The following is a 21,098-nucleotide window of genomic DNA, read 5'->3' on the forward strand; positions in this document are numbered from 1 at the left end:
AAGTGAATCAAGGGCAGATAGAAGGTGCACTCGAAGATCATAAAATCAGATACATTGGAAATACTAATGAGATTAATTTACAACACAATCTATTATCTGTTTTTCTCATAAGGTTCTTTAAAGGTCAGATTTGGGTAAGTATTATGTTTTTGAGATCTGAGCAATTTTCATGGATAATAATCACACTTAGGTTGCATATAGAATGTGACCAAAAAAAGGCTGAAGCCTTATCTGGCACAATTCTCCACGTGCCTGATTTGGTAAAGCAATTAGCAGGATCCACTTGCAGCATCCAAACTCTTAGATGGGTAGGGTTGGGTACTTCTAGCTTTTGCATAGTGCAGATCTGGTTGCTTTAAAATATGTAAGCCTTGGCATAAGTAGTAGTTTCACATGGCATGTAAGCATCCTGAGCTCTAATGTTCGAGGATGCTAAGATTAATTAAGCAATCACTTTTGAGGGCCTTAGTTTCAGGTCACTGAGAAAGTAAATTGGCTCTGGTTTGTTTCCATAAAGTCATTATGTTTTCAGGACTGGATTTTGCATGTACTACCTCATTCTAGCCAGTTTGGGGTTGTGAAGGAAGAAACATGTAGTATACCTGTGGCTTGAAATCTTAAGTGTAGTCCTAGTTAGTGGCGTGGGGAGTACCCCAGGCAAACTCTGAGCTACCAACTTCCAAAAGGTTTGTTCTGGGTTTAAAAAAAAGAATGTATTCTTAGTGAAGTAGACATGTCAGTTATTTCTACATCTTGGCTTCTGGGTAAACAATGTTGGACATGTTTTATGTCGGATATTATATCTTCTAGTTTAGCCATCCTGTGCTCTTCAATGCCCTTTTCAATTTTAGGGCTAGCCTACAGACAGTTTTATCTGTTTGCCAGCTTCATGTTTAAAAAAAGAAAAAGAAGAATAACACAATAAAAAAAATAATCATACTAAAATACGTAGATGTATATACACATAGAGGATTTTGGCCAGCCTTCAACCATTGGTCTGTTCAAATGCCATTCGCTTTTTGAACCACTCACCACAGCCTACAGAAACACAACCCAATTACCTTATAAATACAATTTCTTTTACCAGAAAAAACAAGCATTGGCACAGCCAATAGGTCTCGCCTTTGGGACCTTATAAGTGTTTAGCCATGCACCAAGGAGATTGTGCTGCATAACTAAATACTTACAAGGTCCCAAAAGCGAGACCTATTGGCTATGGACAAGTTATGGCTGATACACAGTAAGCAGCGTTCTACTATACATTATTGTTTTGAATAGTTTCAATATCAGTTGGTAAAGAGAAGCCTTTAAGTGCATAGCTGCCAAGGTTTTAAATTGCTATGTGTGATATTTTCATAATTTTATTGTAATTATTTTGCCCCAGTTTTAAAGTCTTTTTAGAGTTTCTCATTGCTCAAATAGGTGTAATCGCCAATATGTATAGGTTTCCCTCATTTTCATTGCTTGAGTTCTGAGTCTGATGTGGTGCCAAATGGCCAAACCAAATGCTGAGATAGCCTAAGAAACAGAGTGAGTGCATATAGCAAACGGTAAATGATGTAATGGGTGGGATCGGGCCCTCACTAGTGGGGTAAAGCCGCTTTAGAAGCAACACAGCCCACAATGCTCTTTAGCTAGTGGAAATTATACTAATTGAAAGCTTCTGTCCCGGGATGGTGTTTCTCAGGAATTGGGATTCTGGGAAAAGTCAGTATTGCAGTATAAGTACTGGAGGTCGACCATTGTCCCTCTCAGCTGTAATCAGTACATTTCTTACGTATTTTCTTGGCTGTAATGGGCCTCTCAATTGTAGTAATCTCTTTAAAATAGACGGTTGGTTTAATATTATAGAGGAGAAGGGAAGAAAACAAAGACTACTCTCCGTTAAGACAAAGACGACGAGGATTGTAGGAAAATTAGGTGTCCAGACGCCTAATCCCACTTGGTTTATTAGTTTTATCGCCACAACAAACCGCCTATCCTACTCTAATTCTGAGAATACATCCCCCAAACTCCCCCCAAAAAATAAAACAGGTCGACACGTCATTAATTGATCGTTGTGTCAGCCAACTGAGAGAAAGTTAGAAGAAATGGCTTCAGTTTTTGACATAAATGGCAAAGACTAAATAAAGCACGCGGTCTGCTGCAGAACACCGTACCGAGTATGTAGAGGGGGAGGCTTGTAGCATGAAACTAAGCTAGCGAAAGGTGTAATTCCCTTGCTAAATGAGTCCTCCATGCAGCAGGTCTGTAATTAAGGGTGCAAACACAATATCCCTTAATTATATATTATTACGCTTTCCCCAAAGACTAACAACCGTTAGAGCCTGACTGACGCCAGTCATTTCTAACGCCACGTAAAGGCTAAAGTAAAGAGAGGCTCACAGTGATAACGACACGTTCGCGCAGTACCTAGCAACGAACCGGAAATTACGGTATGCTCTGCACAGGATGTCACCCTGGATTTGGCAGGTCCCGGTATGAATGCAATATTCCTGTAATGTTCAGGACAAAGGTACGATGTTTGTGGTGGTTTGCAGACCCATTTAAGAAATTGTTTAAGTAAAAAAAAAAACGCAGGAATTGGGTAACATTTTGAGGCCTCGTATTCACTGTTTGGTATAGCACCTAAACCACCCCCCATGCTGCTTCATTTCTTTAAGCGTATGAATTTATATTATTATAAAACAGATGTCACTTTTTAACTTTTAGCTGCGTGGAGGGTGTGTAACTGATAAAGGACTCCTGAAAATAAGTCTGTCTGCATTTACCGTACAGATGTGGCCCAGTCACAGTGAAGTAACATTAATAATCCCCTCTCTCTTTGGCCTCTGACAAGTACACACACGGAAATGTCACGGCGCCACATTAGACAAGAGCGGCCCCGAAAGTTAAAGCGACGCACAGCGTTTTATTTGCGGGAGCGAGCAGCGGCAGGCGCGATAATTACAAACAGATGGCGCCGCTGCTCGCTCCCGCAAGGTAAATGCCACACATGCACGAGGGTTCATTGGGAACAGTGCAGTACATGCACGAGTTTCCCAAAAAGTGCTGAGCGATTCCAAGCGGTCCCTCCTAAGCAACGCTTGCGCGCTGCGTAGGCGAGACCTAAAAACTAAAACAAGGGATGGTGTGAATTTGTGATAACAAGGTTCCCTAATCATACCTTCCGACCGCAACTCCTCACACTCTATCTAAATCACCAGACAACGAAGCACTTACACCACTACTGAACACAAAAAGCCCCTTCCTCACAAACATATCTCAAAATTCTAATTTCTTAAACCAAACATCTCCATTTCACCTACACCAAAAGCTGCAAACACAATACCCACCAAACCAACCACATTAAAAGGCCCTATAACCCTTCACCTTCACCCATACTACACCACACATGCCTTTCAAAACACCATGATGAGAAGAAAGAAACTTAACTGTAATGCCTAATTTTAAATACAAAATCCATGAACAAAAATCACTTTAACCTCTTTGACCTACTCCTAGAAGCATCATCAGACCTCACCATCATTACAGAAACATAGCCCAGTGAAGATTCTGCACTCACATTCCACTCACATGACTGCTAAAGATGGCCGTCAAGTAGGAGCTCTCTGCAAGAGCTTCTGGGTTGGGATAACCATATCGGTCAATATCCCCTGCTAACCCCACCATCCGAATCCCTTTTCAGACATCCTTGACCTCACGATACCGGACCTCCTCGCTCAACGTTTGCTCACCTGCCAAGACGTTTTTTGCCTTGAATCTCAATGAGCCTTCGCCTCCTCTGCCTCGCCGCTCCCCACCTGGATCGAGCGCTTCTTTATCTCAAGGACTTTTCATCATTTCCCCTGCCGCCGGCAATTCAGTTCTGTGGTTTGCCCGTGAAGACAGTCGCCGGCTTCCTGATAGGCCACCAGCCTTCCACCATGCCGATCTCCCCCATGCCTGAGCTCCTCATGTGGTTGGTGCGTGCAGCACCTCCTCAGACGATCCAGCACGACGAGCCTCCTGTCCTCTTCCACGCCGATCACCTCCAGGTCTGAGTTCCTAGAGTGCTTGGAGCATGCAGCACCTCTCCCGATGAACCAGTGCTATCTGCACCTCGGAACCACGCTGCCCTCCAACAGGACGCCTTGCAGGGGTAAGCGCTTTTCGTCTCATCTCTCTCCTAATCGGGCTGTTGAGTGGGCCCAAGTGAGATGATCCACTTGCCCCCTCTCCCCCCCCCCATCAGGCTGTTGACAGACTTGGTTCTGGCTGTACGGGGACCCACTGCCAACCTTGTAACGGCTTCCGGATCCCTCTTGCGGGGGCCTGCTCCTCCATGTTCGCACGGCCTGCTGCTCATCATGGTGCCTCGGCTTAACTTATCCAGGGTTGCGACAAGGGCGCACGGATCGTGTTTCTCCTGATGGAGCAGTTTTTGTGAGGGCCAGATCTGCAGCCCTACAGCGGAGTTGGTTTCCCCCTCTTGATGTTGACGCACCCTCCTGACCCCGGAGCCACCTTTCTTCTTCCGGTGCCGCTGCTGGGCTCCCTGAGCTGACTTTCTCCTAACCTCGATGATGTGTGATGGATCGAAGACCTCCAGCCTTCTTCCATCCAGTGCTGATGACAAGCCCGCCTCTATGACTTGCACCCGGGGTAGGTTTTCTTTCTTGTTGGCCTTTAAGATCTGTTTTCGGTTTGCCCGCAGTCCCGCCATTTTGTGGCGGGGTCCACGTCCTGGATCCTCCATTTTGCGGATTGGAAAGCCTCCCAGGCCGTTTTTCCCCATTGGTTAGCTCCTCATTCAGCCCTAACCCGACCCCTTTTGACTTACCTTTCACCCCGCGAAATCCTGTTGATCAGGGTGAGGCACCCATGATGCCCTGTGCCACCGGAGCCAACAGCACCCTTCATCGACCCCATTGGAGCCAACTACACCTCTTTCTTCTTGTTGGACTTGGAGATGCTCCCCTTTCCACCCATACCTTTACCCGACCCAGTCTGGAGTCCGGCCTTTGTCGTTACTGATTCCTGGACCCTCTCCGCTCTTGCCCAACTTACTTACTCTTATTTTTTGGCATAAACTTAATGCATTCTTCTCCATGCCTGGTCTTCCTGGCTTGATACTTATCCTTAGCCCTTTTCTTTCCCCACTTTACCTGCTTGCTCCTTGATCTTGTATACCATGTTTTACCTTGCTCTAGAAACTGAAAGATTTTTTCTTGTGCTCTATTCAACCGATGTATTTTTCAACATGTGATTGTTTTTCTGCTCCAGAATCTAATTGTAATTTTGTAACCGCTGTGTTGATGTTTTAACATACTTATGTAAAGCGCTCTTTTACCCCCGGGTCTAGCTAGCATTCTGCGGAGTCCGAGAATCATTGGCCGTTGTCCAGTGGAGCTGACTTATGCAGCTATAGAGGAGTCTGGCTTTGGTTCACCCTTCAGCCGTCACCTACCCAGCCGGACATCGGACATTGTTTTTAACGGTTCTTCACGGTCTTGTCTGTGTTTCTTTTTTGCTCCGACAGCTTTGTCTCCCCTGAAACACTTTTCCCCTTCTGGTCTACCTGACTCTATCAGCATTCCTTCCCCTGTTTGCCTTTCCCCCTTTTCCTTCCATTCCTCATTAAACGTGTTGTTTTGGATACACTAAGCGCTAATAACCTTTTGTTATTGTGCAATCTCATGATCTTTTCCTATGCCTATACTTGTAACTGTAACTGATGTAATTTCTTATAACTGTAACTGATATAATTTTTGTAACTGTAACTCACTGATCCTCATGTAAAGCGCTCAGATACCGCCGGGTCTAGCCAGCGCTATATAACATTTTTTTTTTCCAAATAAAGCCATCCTACCTGATTTTCTCAAACAAAATTCGCATTGGCAAAATTGGAGGTGGCCTGGTTGTCATTCATAAAATAATCACTATATATAACAATAATTGAAAACCTCATCATGGACAGCTGTGAATGCTTGATAATAAGATGTCACCACACTCCAACTAGAACTTATTCCTTCCTCTTAATATACAGACCACCACACAACAATGCCAACTTTAAAGATGTCTTACTAGATACAGTAACCAACACCCATCTGGAACTCCCCAGACCTATACATTTTAGGAGATCTCAACATATAATTTACAAGAAGACTCTAACCACAACCACAGCTACCCCAACCAACCTTGAAGCCTTCAACCTCCAACAATTTATTTCTGGCCCAACTCACTGCACAGGACACACTGCAGATGCCATATTTGCACCCATAAGACAAGCCACAGTTACAGACAGCCACGCCGTTATCTGAAGCAACCACAACATCATCACTTTCAAGATAAAGGCACCTATCAATGACAACCCTTCATAGACATCAAAAACGTTCAACAAATGCGCATACAAGCAATGGGGGAAAAACTAGACATTAACCAACTCAACACCCACCTTGAAATAACTCCAATATAAATGTGCCCATAGACATACACACCTTTTACAACTGGATCTCCACTGCACTGAACAAATACCAAAAACCACATCCAGAGTTCACCACTAACACGGACACCACATGGGTTGATGACAACACAAAAAGAATGAAGACATAACTAAACATACTAAAATGCAAATGGAGACACACAAGAGATGAAACAGATAAATGCACCTTATGCCACTATAACAGAATCTACAGAAGAGCAATCAGAAACACAAAAGGATGCCACTACTACACATGAATACCTGAAGCTTAATTTTTGAGAGAGCACTGTTTACTCAACTCTAACTTTACAGAAGATAATGACAATGACAGATGAACATTCCGGCTTTCGACTAGGCAGAGGCATAGAGCCAGTCATCATATCAATCTGGGATGATCTAAAACTCACAGCAGACAATAACAGAGCAGCTGTCCTGTTGCTTCTGAATTTATCAGTTGCACTTGACACTGTCCACCACCACATGCTACTACAAAGACTTCATGATATTGGAATCCTTTAAAATGCTCTAAATGGATTGCTTGTTATCTAACCGACAAAGTGTAATCTACCTACCACCTTTCACATCACCGCCTCCATCACAACCCTGTGGGGTTCCTCAGGTGCCCAGTATACCCCCTCAGTTATTCAACATCTACCTAACCCCCTTACCGAACCTGATTAAATCATTCAGTCTCACCTCTTTCAACTATGCAAATGACATCCAAATCATTTTGAAAACGGATAGCCCCTGAAGACCTTTACAATTTACAACTTGATGACTGCTTTTGTGCCATAAGCTCATGACTGATGAATATCCATTTAAAGATCACTCTTGCAAAGACAGAGATTATGACCAATGAACAATGTCAAAGTTCCAGCCTACAGCCATATGGTCTAAGGAAGCCGCTCAAACGACATCTGAAGATGTTAGGAACCTAGGAATAACCAGGGATTCAGACCTATCCCTGACTTCGCATGTTAACATCTCAAAGATTGCCTCCACACAATAAAAACACTATGTTGCATCTTTCCATACCTTGCATACCAATTTAAACTGCTAACCCTCTTCACACTTATAATCAACAAGCTTGACTATGCCAACAGCATATACCTTGGCACACAGGCATTAATCATACCCAAATACAATTCATACAAAATGCTGTTGCAAGGCTTCTTCACCACCTTCACCCTAGAGAATCCATGAATCTAGTTCTGCAATAACTCCACTGGCTACATGTAGCTAGATGGGAAATGTTCAAGGCACTTGGCATTGTTCAGAGCCTCCCAAAGAAAAGGACCACTTTACTATAAGTTAATTCTGCGCTCCAGACTTGAACCACTATCACACCGGCTTACCATAAGAAATCCGTAGGAGGCACTGCTTTCTCAATACGAGTCTCCAAACTCGGGAACTCACTACCAGCCAACATTAAAAGCCCCCAGGAGCATATTAACTTTTGAATACAGTTGAAAACACAGGTATTTCCTAGACAACTGTACCAACCCACCTACTGGCAACAGAGCCCAGAAAACAGTCGCTCCCTCAAGCGCAATCCTCAGATTACAACCCACAAACTGAAAACAACCCAACCAGCATACTGCTTTCATAATGTAGGTAAGCTAAGAAGGACTGACCTATGGTTTGCCATCGCGTGATATTGTGATGTACTTTCAAATAGAACAGTTATAGCCCACAATAATACTAAGATCATAATGTAGAAAAGTGCCCCGTTTTGACATGGTCATCTCCACTTTTGACCTAGTAAATGATGCCGTTTTTACAGAAGTGCACTGTGTTCCTGCTATCCAAGCCCCCAGTGCCAGATCTTTTTCCCTAAAACTGTACACTTGTTTCCCCAGTTGGCAATACCCTTAGAACCAGGGCACAAGCCCTAAAAAAAGAAGTGGGGGGACTAACCAGGCTAGGCAGTATGCAAGTGAAATCATGATGCGTGCCATCACAACGCATGAAGTTACGATGCGTGACATTGCATGCGACATCACAGGAAGTGACCTCACTGGAAATGACATCTCAAGAAGTGACATCAGATATTAAGACCTCACACATATGATTATTAGGTATATCAAGAGTACATCTAAGTGCATTATGAGATTTAACAAATGAGATTTGGCATTGGGGTTGTGCCAAAAAAGTGGTGCAATCCCAACGCAAAATCTGAGCCTCAACTGACACATTTATGTTTTTTAAGCCCTACCACAAAGAAATTGGCAACAAGGAGAAGCATGGCAGTAGATCGGTTATGCTTAATTGGTTGCAAAGTCTACATTTTAAAATATTTGATTGGATTAAGGCATCTGCTGTAAAGGTGCCCAGTAAATCTCGGGGAATAGTAATAATGGTGAGAAAACTCTGGAGTTTAACACATTTGTTGGAGGGATCTGTGTTTTGTGAAGTCCCAGATTTGAATCAAAGTAGCATGTCTCCTGCAAAGCACATCACGTAACATGCAGGTGACAGATTGTTAGTTTATGTAGATAGTAAAGTTGGTTATTGCTTTTAAAACAGAGATCCTTTTGTTTCCAGCAGTTCATAAATTGTAATCCTTGTAATATGGGACGGTGAGCTATGAAGGACATGTGACTCCTACACCTTGTAACCCTGTCTCATGTAACTCATCTTGTACATTGATTTTCACACATGTAAATGTTTTATTGTCACTGTATAAAGTGTTTGTTACATAAAGAGCTAAGACACCCTGTGAGAAGTTGGCCTGGCATATGCGGTCCACTAGTTATAGGGGACACCTTGCACCAGTCCAATTCGACTCTTATGGTGATAGGTTAAAAGACAACCTTTACAGAAAGCTATCCTAGTGGTAGCTGTGGAGAGCAGCCTTCAGGCTAAGTCTTGAAGGAGTGGTAAGCTTATTGTTTTACCATAGATAACCTCTTGAATAACCAAATGAAAGAGTAGTCCACACAGGTATATATTCAAAATATATGTATTTATTCTAAGAACAAATCCCACTAGTCTCTTGTGAGACTGGAGGTAAAGATACAATTCAATAAAGCATTTAAACAACAATAAATAGCACTGGAATCACAGGGCCCCGGGGGGGGGGGGGGGGGACCAAACCATATATTAAAAAAAGTGGTATAAGAACCACGACAGTTCTGCAGACAGTGCCTAGGGCACTTAGGGTCGATGGCCCCTTATGAAACCACCCAAGGTGGTAAGGAAGGGGACCTACAGGAGACGGGTGCAGTGCTTAAACTACAGTCGGGATCCCTATTAAACCCTATGGGAAATGTCGCGGTTGGAAATTACAAGAATCTGGACACTTCTAGCGGGAGTTCAAGTTCAGCAGCTTAGAGTTAAGCTTTTGGAGGGCCCACACCCACGACAGTACCGAGGTACCACTGTTACCTGCCCCAGGGAAGCCGGGTGCATAGGTCGTTTTCGATGTCGGGTCGCGATCTCGTTTTCAATGGAAAAAGGTGAAGAACTGCTGCTGGCGTGAAGCGTCGTCGATGTCGTGCAGATTGAAGATGTAGATCTTGAAGGTAAGGACCTGAAAGCAGAGGGGACAGAGTCTGGGTCACTAGCCAGTGACCAGGGAGCTCAGGAGAAAGAGCCCTTCAATGTCGGGTGTTTTCAGGTTGAAGACGGGTAGCTTGGATCAGCAGCCACGAGGTCCAGGAGGCTTCAAGGAAGGCCAGCTTCTGGAGGGCGACTGTCCCACGAAGGATGAAGGCCGCTGCGGTGTTAGTGTCCGGATTGGATCCACTAAGCCTTGGCTACCGCCACCGACGCAAGGATCACAAAACAGCTATGGTGCAGACCCACGAGGTCTGAGCGAGGTCTCCAGCAAGGAGACGGTAGAGCAGGCCTGGAGCAACCAGGGGAGCCCTTTAAAGTAAAGATTGACCTCCGCTAGGGCCCACCAGTCGAGAGACAAGGGACCGCGGGAGGCGGCAATTTGGATTGCGTAAAGATGAGCCCACGGGTCGCCGGAGCGGGCTGGAGCATCGTCCTTTGGCACAAGTAATGCTGAGAGGTTGGCTCAATGATGGGCCAAAGCACAACTTCCCCACTGGTCGGGGTCGTGTGCTGTGCAAGAGGTGGCCGGTGTCCTGGGGTATTGGGGATCTCGGCACCCACGGGGTCCACGGTGCTGAGCTTTGCTGTGCACACTCACTGGCCTCTGGGATGCTTGGAAACCCACCTCAGGGTAGGTAGAAGTCTTCGATGCCCGTAGGAGCAGCGGAGTTCCAACCGGGTCACTTGCAGTGTTTCAGGTGCCTGCCAAGCAGAGGGGTAACTCCTTTACCCCAAGGGAGATTTCTTCATTCAGCTGTGCGGCAGCTCGTCGAAGGTTCAAGTCTTTGAAGTCCAAGATTAATCTGAGGCTCTGGGGACCCAGCACCCACCTTTATCCAGAGATTAGGGGAGTGTCTGTATCAGAGCCCACCAATGAGAGTTCAGGCGGGAAAGGGTGGCTACACCCTCTCCCCTTTGTGTGTTTTCCCGCCTGGGCAGGGGACAGGATGCCCCTGAACCGGTTCTAGGCGGTGTATGCAGAAGTAGACATCGGAGAAGCCTACGTGCAAGTTTGAAAGACATCCTATGGTGCACCCACCCAGTTCCAATCCACATAGTCTGTCTGGGGAGGTGGGAACACCTCCCTGCAACAAGATCCCTATTGTCCAGCTGCCGTGGCTGGAGTTCTGCCCAGCAACAGGCAGCCAGAGGCGTGTGGGTGGCGGGTAGCATCCATTTTGTACTACGTGTGCACTTTTAAATTGGTGTCTAAAATCTGCCGCTTTTACCATATCACCCCCTAGCAGGGGGGAATCATGCCGTCACTCCCATGGCTGGATTGGGAGTATGATTCCTCGATGTTTGACACCAAACATAACATGGTTCTGTGCAGCCACTCTCAAGTTATCACGCTATCGCGATTACTTATAATGCGGTTAAGAGTATATGGTATGGCTGCACTACAAACAACCCTGCGATAGTTTTAACGAAGGTTGCAGAGGGGCCCTACTCAGGTAGGGGTTCCCCCTCACACATATCTCAGCACCCTGCCTTGTAGGATTAGCAAGGCCTGCCTTAGGGGTGACCTATGAGGATATATGTGTTGTATTTAGGTGGGATGCAGGATACCTATATCCCTTTAAGGGGTGCAAGCACCACCTTACCCAGACTACAGTAGTGGTCTGGTGGTGTCAGTTTGTATGGCTGTCCCAGGGGTGGCACAATAAGTGCTGCAGCCCCTGGTAGGCCTCTTAGGGACCCATGCCCTGGGTACCTAGGGTACCATCTACAAGGGGCTCAGTATCCAATTGGTATGTACCTTGGGTACTCACATTAGTTTAGAGAGGAAGCAGATAGGCTGGGGTCCTGGATAGCAGGGCCACAGCCTGGCTAGAGTCCGAAAACAGTCAAAACATGAGCAAAACGTTGGGGGCAACTATGCAGTCGATGCCACTCTCCTACACACCTAGCACTGGGTTGCGTAGTGCTATAAAAGAAATAAAATAGTGCTGCTAAAATTGGTATTTGTGTAAATACTGGGAAATACCAACACATCTGACAATCTTACAGTGCATGCACTTATATACGGGGGACTGAACATAGTCAAAACCATTCCTCTCCTAAGTACCTGTGAAGAGATAAGCTGTGTGGCTTTGTTTACCCTCCAGCATTTACATGCAAGTCCGAGGTTCCAGGCCGCCTTCAGTCAGGATATTCAAACAAAAGGAGGCCTGATTGCCCCTTAACTTTGGCCTTTATCTTCAGCCCAGCTAGAGGTGAAAAAAGCCTTGTCTGCCTGCAGCTTGCTGCTGGGAATTGAAAGCAGACAACGTACAGGCGCTGCTGAATGTGTCCCAGTGTCTTAAACCGGGACACCTTCAGCATATTTATGTGGGACCCAACTTCTTGGAAAAGGGGATGGCGTCCACCCTGTGAAAATAGTGGGTGGATGCTGTGTACCTGCATGTACCCCCGACTTGTGCCCTGCTTAGAACCCATGTAAGTCCCTAGTAAACGGTACCCCTGGTACCTAGAGCAGTGAGGCTAAAGAGGATCCCCAAGGACTGCAGCATGTATTGTGCCACCCTAAAGGACCCGTCACCACACTCATGCAAACTGCCATTGCAGACTGCGTGACATGTGCAGACAAAAGGGAAGACAAGACATGGCACACTGCCTGTGTGCCATGCCTGCAGACAGCTAGCCTGGCTGATGAGGGGTGATGCCCAAAACCGGTCTCAGGATGCTTGTTTCCCGTCCAGGGAGGACCGGGCCTGGCAGTTCCCATGGGGAACAAGGTCAAGACTGATTTGAATATGTGTGGGTTTAAACTGGAATAGCATGGGGAGCAAAAAAACAATGGATTTAGGCCCAGATCTCTGTACTGGGGTGAATGTTTGACATTGATCAGCATTCTGTCCAGCAATTGCTCTTTTTGCATTTGTCACCCTGAGTGGGACAAGTATGCCCAGATGTGGGTCCCATGCTCTCCATGCCACTGGAGTCAAGCTAGCCTTGCTGATAAGGGGTGATGCCCCGAAACCGGTCCCAGGATGCTTGTTTCAGGTCCATGGAGGACCTGGCCAGGCAGTTTGGGTTGGACTGTTCCCATGAGGAACAGGGTCAAGACTGATTTGCATATCACTGGGTCTGAACTGCGGTGGCGAAGTGACCAAAAGAACAATGATGGATTCAACCCAGATCTGTGACTGGTGGGTGAGTGTCTGAAGAGTATCAGCGCTCTGTTCATCCTCTCATTGTGTTTGCTTTGTTCGCCCTAAGTTGGCATGGTATGCCCAAATGTGGATCCCTTGCTCACTTTGCCACTGGATTCAAGCTAGCCTGGCTGATGAGGGGTGTTACCCCGAAACAGGTCCAAGTATGCTTGCTTCCGGTCCAGGGAAGACCTGGCTTGGCAGTTCGGGCTGGACTGTTTCCATGAGGAACAGGGTCAAGACTGATTTGCATATGGCTGAGTCTGAACTGGGGTGGCAAAGTGAGCTAAAGAACGATGATGGATTCAACCCAGATCTGTGACTGAGGGGTGAGTGTCTGAAATGTTTCAGAGCTCCGTCCACCATCTTATTGAGTTTGCTTTGTAGACAAACCTGCCACCTCAGACAGGTTTCTGACACCCTGCAGGTGAGAGCCACCGCTCTCTCAGGGCAGAAACAATGCTTGCCAAGGCAGGAGGCTTCCAAGGACTCTGCCACCTTTGATATGCGGCCCAGGCTTCCCCCGAAGAACCGAAGACCAAGAAACAAAACACCTTTAGCACCCCTAATGACCTTTTTGAGTTCACCATATTACCCTTTGGCTTGCATGGGGCTCCCCGCCACCTTCCAAAGGCTCATGAATAAAGTTGTCCACAACCATCAGTCTTATTACTCAGCCTACTTGGATGATATTGTGATCTTTCCAGTCGTAACAAAAGGGAATAACCCCTGTATATTACGATGGTTCTTGTCCTTACAACCTTTGTGTTTGACATCAAGCATCGCAAAGGGTCCGACAATCTGAATGCAGACTTCCTCTCACGCTTTCCTCCCTTCTCTGATCGGGAAGAGACTGGGGGAGGGGTATGTCACGAAGTGCCCATATGTATGGAAGCAGAAGAGAGGGAGGTTCAGACGACGAGTAGAGAAGAAGACGCCGAGGAGGACGAGGAGCCCAAGCTGCGCTGGTGTGTGTCGTACAGGAACCCAGAGAGAGGGAATTCGACTGGAGATGTGAGGAAAGACAACCGGTGCCCCGCCACGTTCCTGGCTCTCTCAGGTGCGTGGCCGAGTTCACAACTTGTTTAGAACTACTCGAGACAAAGAGTAGAGAAATTAGAAAAGGGGGGGGGGGGGGGAAGACGGGAGGAAGGGCGGGAGCGGAGGGCAGGAACGAGGAACAAATTAAACACAACACAAAACGATAAGAAGTACAGACGAGGACACTGTTGAAGGGTGGGTGAATAAGCTTAATGTACCCCACACATTCCCGACCCATATAAACGATAGAAAAAGGTCAAAAAGAAGGAAAGAAACAAGTGACTTACCTAAGTCCTGCCTTCTTTTCCAAGTGGCGTCGGTGGGGACCAAAACCTTCTGGAGAGGGAGCGAAGACTCTGAAGAAATGAAAAAGAAAAGTCAAGCTGAATAAACTATTCCCTAAGAAAAGAAAGGAATGTAAAGCAGTAATCAGAATAAGGTCGAATAAATGAAAGTCTAAAACAAGAAGCTTTGTAGTTCGTTGTACATCAGTTATTGATCATTTGCTCCAGTGTTACAAATGCACATAAGTGCCTTAAATCTAATTACCTCTTGTAATGGCAGTCAAAACTGCACCAAACCAGCTGGCGCAAGTGATAGCTCGTCCCGGCAAAAATGCGCATATGAAGCAGCTGACACCGCGCACGCATAGAATACAGTAATGCAGAACCAAATTACAGCCCATGTAACTTGCAAGTCCACGTGCGGGTCGCTGCCAAAAGTCGATAACTCCCAAACACCGTAGACAGACAGCGTGATGTGCTTATTGACACATGATTGCCACACGAGAAGCGGACCTGGATTGTTGTCAGGGGCACAACAAGTGATACAAAGCCAGATGATGTCCCAAAAAGTGGGGAAAAAATGTGGGGGGCCTGGTGAGAGTACATAGGATATCGCTGAACGAGGGGCTGCATGGATTGCCGGAATGAAGGAAAGAATGAGTTAAACATGCATGGATTCAAATACATGCTTTGCATGCTACATGCATCTGTTTGAAGGAAATGCATCACCCACTGAACTCTTACCAAGAATATAACTTGTGACCTACAAGTTAAACAGAGATAACAACACAAATGCATGAACACACTGGGTTATCTTACATAAAACACAACCCTGTGCCATGCGGGTTACAGCAATGCTTTGCAGAAGACTCATCATTTCCTCCAAACTATTTATTTACTCAACCCTCTTACAAGAGATGACATAGCACGTATATTAACCTCCGGAGCTACGTTATGAGTAGTATACCCTTAGATCTGGAGGATACATATTTAACAAAGGTGCAAAAACTCTGTAAGCTATCATAAATTGTTGGTGACCACTACCATAATCCTGAAAAACTTTACAGTTCGATTTTCCTGGTCAATTAAAAATTTGCAAACATTCGTGACAAGAATTTTCAATTCTATTAAGGACAAGGAGGCGAGGATTATGCTTTCTCATTTCTTTATTAGAAATGCCCAGCAGCCAATTAGAAGAACCGTTGTAGAACGAAAAAACTACAGTACCCATGAGCACCAGGGTACCACGTGAACAACCATAGAGTCTCATATATAAAAGCTAATGCCAGTGAAAGTACGTCCTCTTTCTTTGGTGAGGAACAGTTCACAGGAAACAGGAAGTCCAATGGAAAACGATGAATGCCAGGTAACAGAGTCCATCAGCAACAGCCGGAATCACCCTGACGAAAGTAAACACAGCAAACGCCGAATACAGGAGGCAGCAGACCATCCAAGCAAAAAAGCAGGTGGAACAGAAGGACCGCTATTTGGGGTCAGAACCTGAAAAGAAAGGCAGAGCCGTAATATTCATCCCATAAAGAGAGTGAAGATAACAACAGAAGGGGGGGTAAAAAAAAGAAAAGACCAATGCATTAAACATAAATGAATGCAACTATGACATTGAAAACATGAGAATAAGTCATGACCTTGGGTGGGATAATCCTCGCCTCCTTGTCCTTAATAGAATTGAAAATTCTTGTCACGAATGTTTGCAAATTTTTAATTCTATGTCGGGACAGGAGGCTCCGATTAGGCTTGTTCAAAGCTTATCCACCACTACAGAAGCAATATGTTCAATAGGTTTGTAATAAAAAGTTTTGAACACAGAGTCAGAAGACCAATCTGCGGTTTTCATGATGTCCAATAATGAAACACCCATCGAGAACGCTTTAGAGGCCATAGCCCCACGAGCCGAATGAGCACCAAAAATGGAAACATCAATTCCAGCCTCAGACAAGAGCCATCTAACCCAGCGCGCTAAAGTAGCAGGCGTAACCGGACGAAAAGGTTTTTGCAAAGCAATAAGTAATTGACCCTGTGGATCTGAACGGAAAGGGGCAGTACATACCTCATAATCCTTGACACACTGAACAACGCAAAGGTTGGGATGGTGAGGAAATGAAGGATAGGTAACAAAAGAAGTAGCCGTTTTGGTGCGTTTAGAAATAAGAAAAGTGACACCCTCGGGTGTAAAACTACGCCCTGCCAAGTCTAACGCACGCACATCAGAGACTCGTTTGCAAGAAACAAGACATAACAGCATAGTCAGTTTGGCAGAGAGTTGCTTGCGGGAAAGCAAGGAATTAGGAGGCCAAGCCTCCAGAAACCTCAAAACAATGGAGACATCCCACAACGAGACATATTTAGGGCACGGTGGATTCGATAAACGAATGCCCTTAAGCAATTTGGAAATCAAGGGATGCTCACCTGCAGGCTTACCATCGATAGGAACATGAGCCGCTGAGATTGCGGAACGGAAGTTGTTGACCGTACGATAAGCCAAACCAGAAGAAGCGAGAGAGGCTAGAAAATTAATAATCATAGCCACATCCGCTGAAGTGGGATCAGCTTCCCGCTGAACACACCAATCACACCATCGTTTCCACGAAGCCTTATATCGTTTGTGAGTACTGGGAGACCAGGCATCACCGATGAATTTGGAAGCGTCGCATGAAAGGCCTGGGAGCGACCAGCGATCCCCGAAATTCGCCACGCCAACAGAAGGAGAGTGCCTGACAGAACAAGGGGATGCGGATTGCCGAGGGGATCCAACAACAGATTCCACTTCTGGGGAAGAAGGAACGGAACCGCACAGCACATTTCCAAAAGAACCGGGAACCACGCTTGAGCTCGCCACAGCGGAGCAATTAGGATTAGCTCTGTTTGAAAGCGTTTCGAGTAAGCCAGAACCCTGGGGATCATCATGAACGGGGGAAAGGCATAACAGAGAGTTGACGGCCAAGTTTGCAGGAACGCATCCGTGGCTTGGGCTTTCGGATCCGGTCTCCAGCTGAAAAACAGAGGGAGCTGAGTGTTCAGGCGAGAAGCGAACAGATCTAGGTGACATTGACCCCAAGACCGAAGGAGGTTGCAAAAGATGCGCGGATGAAGGCGCCAATCGCTGAAATCGCGAAGATGCCGAGAGTTCCAGTCCGCAATCTGATTGTGACAGCCGGGAAGATATTCGGCAATAACTGTGATCTTTTGTTGAAGACAGAAGTGCCAAAAATCCTTGGCGATCTCCGCCAAAATCTTGGATCTCGTTCCTCCTAACTTGTTGACATACCGGACTGCCGAAACATTGTCCATGCGGAGCAGAATGCAGCAATTGGACTGGAGAGGAGAAAAACACCGGATCGCAAAGGAACCCGCCAGGAGTTCCAGGCAATGTATGTGAAGAGACAGTTCCTGGGAGGACCACCGACCCCCTGTCGAGACGGGACCGCAGCGGGCTCCCCAACCCCAAAGACTGGCATCGGATTCTATCACCAGATCCGGAGAGGAGCCGAACAGGGCTCGCCCATTCCAGGCCTCCATGTGGTCTAGCCACCACTGCATCTCGTCCCTCGCATCCTGTGAAAGGGGAATCAGATCCGAATATCGAAGACCTTTTTGGAGATGACGAATCTTCAACCTTTGAAGTGCCCGGTAGTGAAGAGGGCCCGGAAAGATCGCCTGAATGGAAGAAGCTAAAAGACCTACTACACGTGCTAACGATCTCAACGACACAGTCTGTGTGGAAAGAACCGACCTCAATTCCCTCTTGATGTACCGAATCTTTTGGTTTGGCAGAAGAAGTTGACAGGAAAGGGAATTCACCTGGAAGCCCAGAAACTCTATCACCTGAGTAGGATTCAAGATTGACTTCTGAGGATTGACAAGAAACCCCAGGGATTGTAAAAGGTCGATAGACCACTCCAGATGCGATAAGACTGTGAGGGGACTGTCCGCCATGATAAGAATGTCGTCGAGATAAATTATTAAGCGGACACCCCGAGCACGAAGACATTCCGCGACGGGCCTCAGATGCTTCGTGAAGCACCAAGGTGCTGACGAGAGGCCGAATGGAAGAACCGTGTATTCGTACCGCGTCCCCTGCCAACTGAATTGAAGAAAACGGCGGTGAGGCTTGAAAATAGGAATCGAAAGATACGCATCCTTGAGGTCGAGCCGAACCATCCAATCCCCCTCGCGAAGAAGATCGCGCAATAGATGAATCCCCTCCATTTTGAAGTGTCTGTAAACGACATTTCCGTTGAACTCCTTCAGATTGAGGACCAGGCGATTGCCGCCCCCTTTTTTCTGAACCAGGAAAATAGTGCTGAGGAACCCTTGAGGGTGGGGAATGGATGGAACGATTGCCCCTTTTTTGAGGAGGGATTCGATCTCCGCCGAGATAAAACTTTGGTCCTGAAGAGAAAAAGTTAGGGGGTGTGGAGGAAGGTACTGATGCTGGGATTGATAAAACTCTATTTTGAAACCTTGAACAGTTTGCAGAACCCAAGCATCGTCTGAGATTAGACGCCAGTTGTGGAGAAAAAAATCGTATTCTGCCCCCCAGAATCACGTCGGAAAAAGGAATCAGACTCACCTGAGGTGTTAGAGTCGTGGTAGGCTCCCTGGTTTCCACCTGCACGGCCCTTTCGAAATTGACCCCTCCCTTTGCGGGATGGGTAGAAATTGGAGCGGGAGTTGTATCCAGAGTCTTGACCTCCGCCTTTCTGGGACTGAAATCCCCTCTGGGAGGATTGATGAGATCCACGGCCGAACGAGCGTCCCCTATGTCGTCCGGCCCTGGCAAAAACCGGACGAAGAGCTCGTTTGATGGAAGCTTGAGCTTTATCCAGACCGCTGAAGGTTGCAACAAATTTCGTCAATTCCTTTAGAAAAGGTTGGCCAAAAAGAAGACCCTGAGCCACCGGACCAGATTCGGAAGTAGACAGTTCCGCTAATTTTGGATCGATTTTTAGCAAAATAGAGCGACGACGCTCGCTCAAAATTGCACAATTAGCATTGCCTAACTGGCAAATAGCCCTTTGAGCCCATTCGATCAGGTCGTCAGGATCCACAAGGGAAGAAGATTCTTTGGCATGAAATCCCAGATCCAGAATTTTAGTGAGTGGTCCCAGTAAATCCAGCATTTTATCCTGACAGGAACGCCAGGACCTGTCAAGACCCTTCTTCGGATCCTTTGCAAATTTTTTGAGGTATGACAGCATAGTTGGATCAATCTCTGGAGTGTCTGGCAGGTGATCTGCGAGATCCGGGCGAGGGCACTCAGAACGAAGGCGAGCCCTAACATCCTTTTCGAAGGGCTGCCGAATGTGCGCCTGAACATAGGCTGCAACAGCAGGGGAAGGGAGCCATGAAGAGGAATGCGGATGATAAAGTTCAGAAGGTTCAAATGTAAGGACCTGAGGGTGAGTGGGAGCATCGATATAATGCTCCTTACGTGGAGGCGGAACATCCTGGTCCGAAGGAGAGGAAGGAGGACCATCGGAATCAGTTAGAAGTCCAGAAGAGGCAGAGGCGCCCACTGAAGGCAAGGAGGAAGCTTTTTCTGAGGCTAAAGATTTAGCCAGTCTTTTAAAATCCGATCTATGCGGATTAGCCGGAGATTTGGAGGAACTGGAAGGAGGCAACCAACCCTGTTGTTTGGCGTAGTTCGTCAAATGACGTTTCAGGGGATTAATGGCGTGGACCAGGGCCTTATTAACGGAGCGAGTAACCCCTTGGTCCAAAGCTTCCACTAGATCCTGCTCTAGAAAACTAGAGTCATCCTCTTCAAAGGAGTAATCATCGTCATCAAAATATTCCTCCATTTCTGACACAGAAATGTGACAATAAAGCCCACAAAATGATACTCCGAGTGTTATATATATGCCAAAGGCACAAATCAGGGGGAGTGAATAACCCCGCAGCAAGCCAGTAGGAAAGGTAGAGAAACCTGACCCAAATATATAAATAAATAAATTGTGGAGGGAGGGCTTGCTGCACAATCACTCTAGGCAGAGCCTATGCGCTATTATACAGCCCAAAGCCTTGAAAAAGCAATGGGCGTCGATGGGGCTGACTAACTTGTGAGGCTGTGGGCAGTGGCGTGTAAAACAGCCGATTCTGTGAAGCTCCGTGAGGAACACAATGTAAACACTGAAAATGGCCGCCGCGCTGAAACGAAATGCGCTAGAAGCGGCAACAAAGTAACAATGCAAATAGAGCGCCGAAGCATGCAAATGAAGCCGTATCTAGACAAGAAAAATAGCAACAAAGTATCAACACATTAGTAATATACAAGAAGAAACACTTAACTGGCTGCGGAGCAGCAAAGAAAGAGGACGTACTTTCACTGGCATTAGCTTTTATATGTGAGACTCTATGGTTGTTCACGTGGTACCCTGGTGCTCATGGGTACTGTAGTTTTTTCGTTCTACAACGGTTCTTCTAATTGGCTGCTGGGCATTTCTAATAAAGAAATGAGAAAGCATAATCGGAGCCTCCTGTCCTGACATAGAATTCTTTTGGGGGCACGCTTTGAAAAGCAATGCATATGGACTGGTGATTTAGAGTCAGTTTAGAGGTCGAAAATCATTACAT

At 46.4% G+C, this 21,098-nt stretch overlaps 1 protein-coding gene across 2 annotated transcripts in view; it reads right to left on the reverse strand.

Moving 5' to 3' along the window:
* The window catches only part of LOC146829082 (magnesium transporter NIPA2-like), a 116,011-nt gene that overhangs the window by 80,367 nt on the left and 14,546 nt on the right, over nucleotides 1-21,098 (reverse strand). Inside the window, exon 2 of one of the 2 annotated variants that reach the window (XM_085607706.1) lies at nucleotides 14,508-14,576. The exons of the other annotated variant lie outside the window; for it this stretch is intronic. The gene's annotated coding sequence lies outside the window, so the exon portion shown is untranslated. The remainder of the gene's footprint in view (nucleotides 1-14,507; nucleotides 14,577-21,098) is intronic. 2 annotated transcript variants of the gene reach the window in all.

Source organism: Triturus cristatus, chromosome 5_2 (genome assembly GCF_964204655.1).
Source record: "Triturus cristatus chromosome 5_2, aTriCri1.1, whole genome shotgun sequence".
Taxonomy (NCBI): domain Eukaryota; kingdom Metazoa; phylum Chordata; class Amphibia; order Caudata; family Salamandridae; genus Triturus; species Triturus cristatus.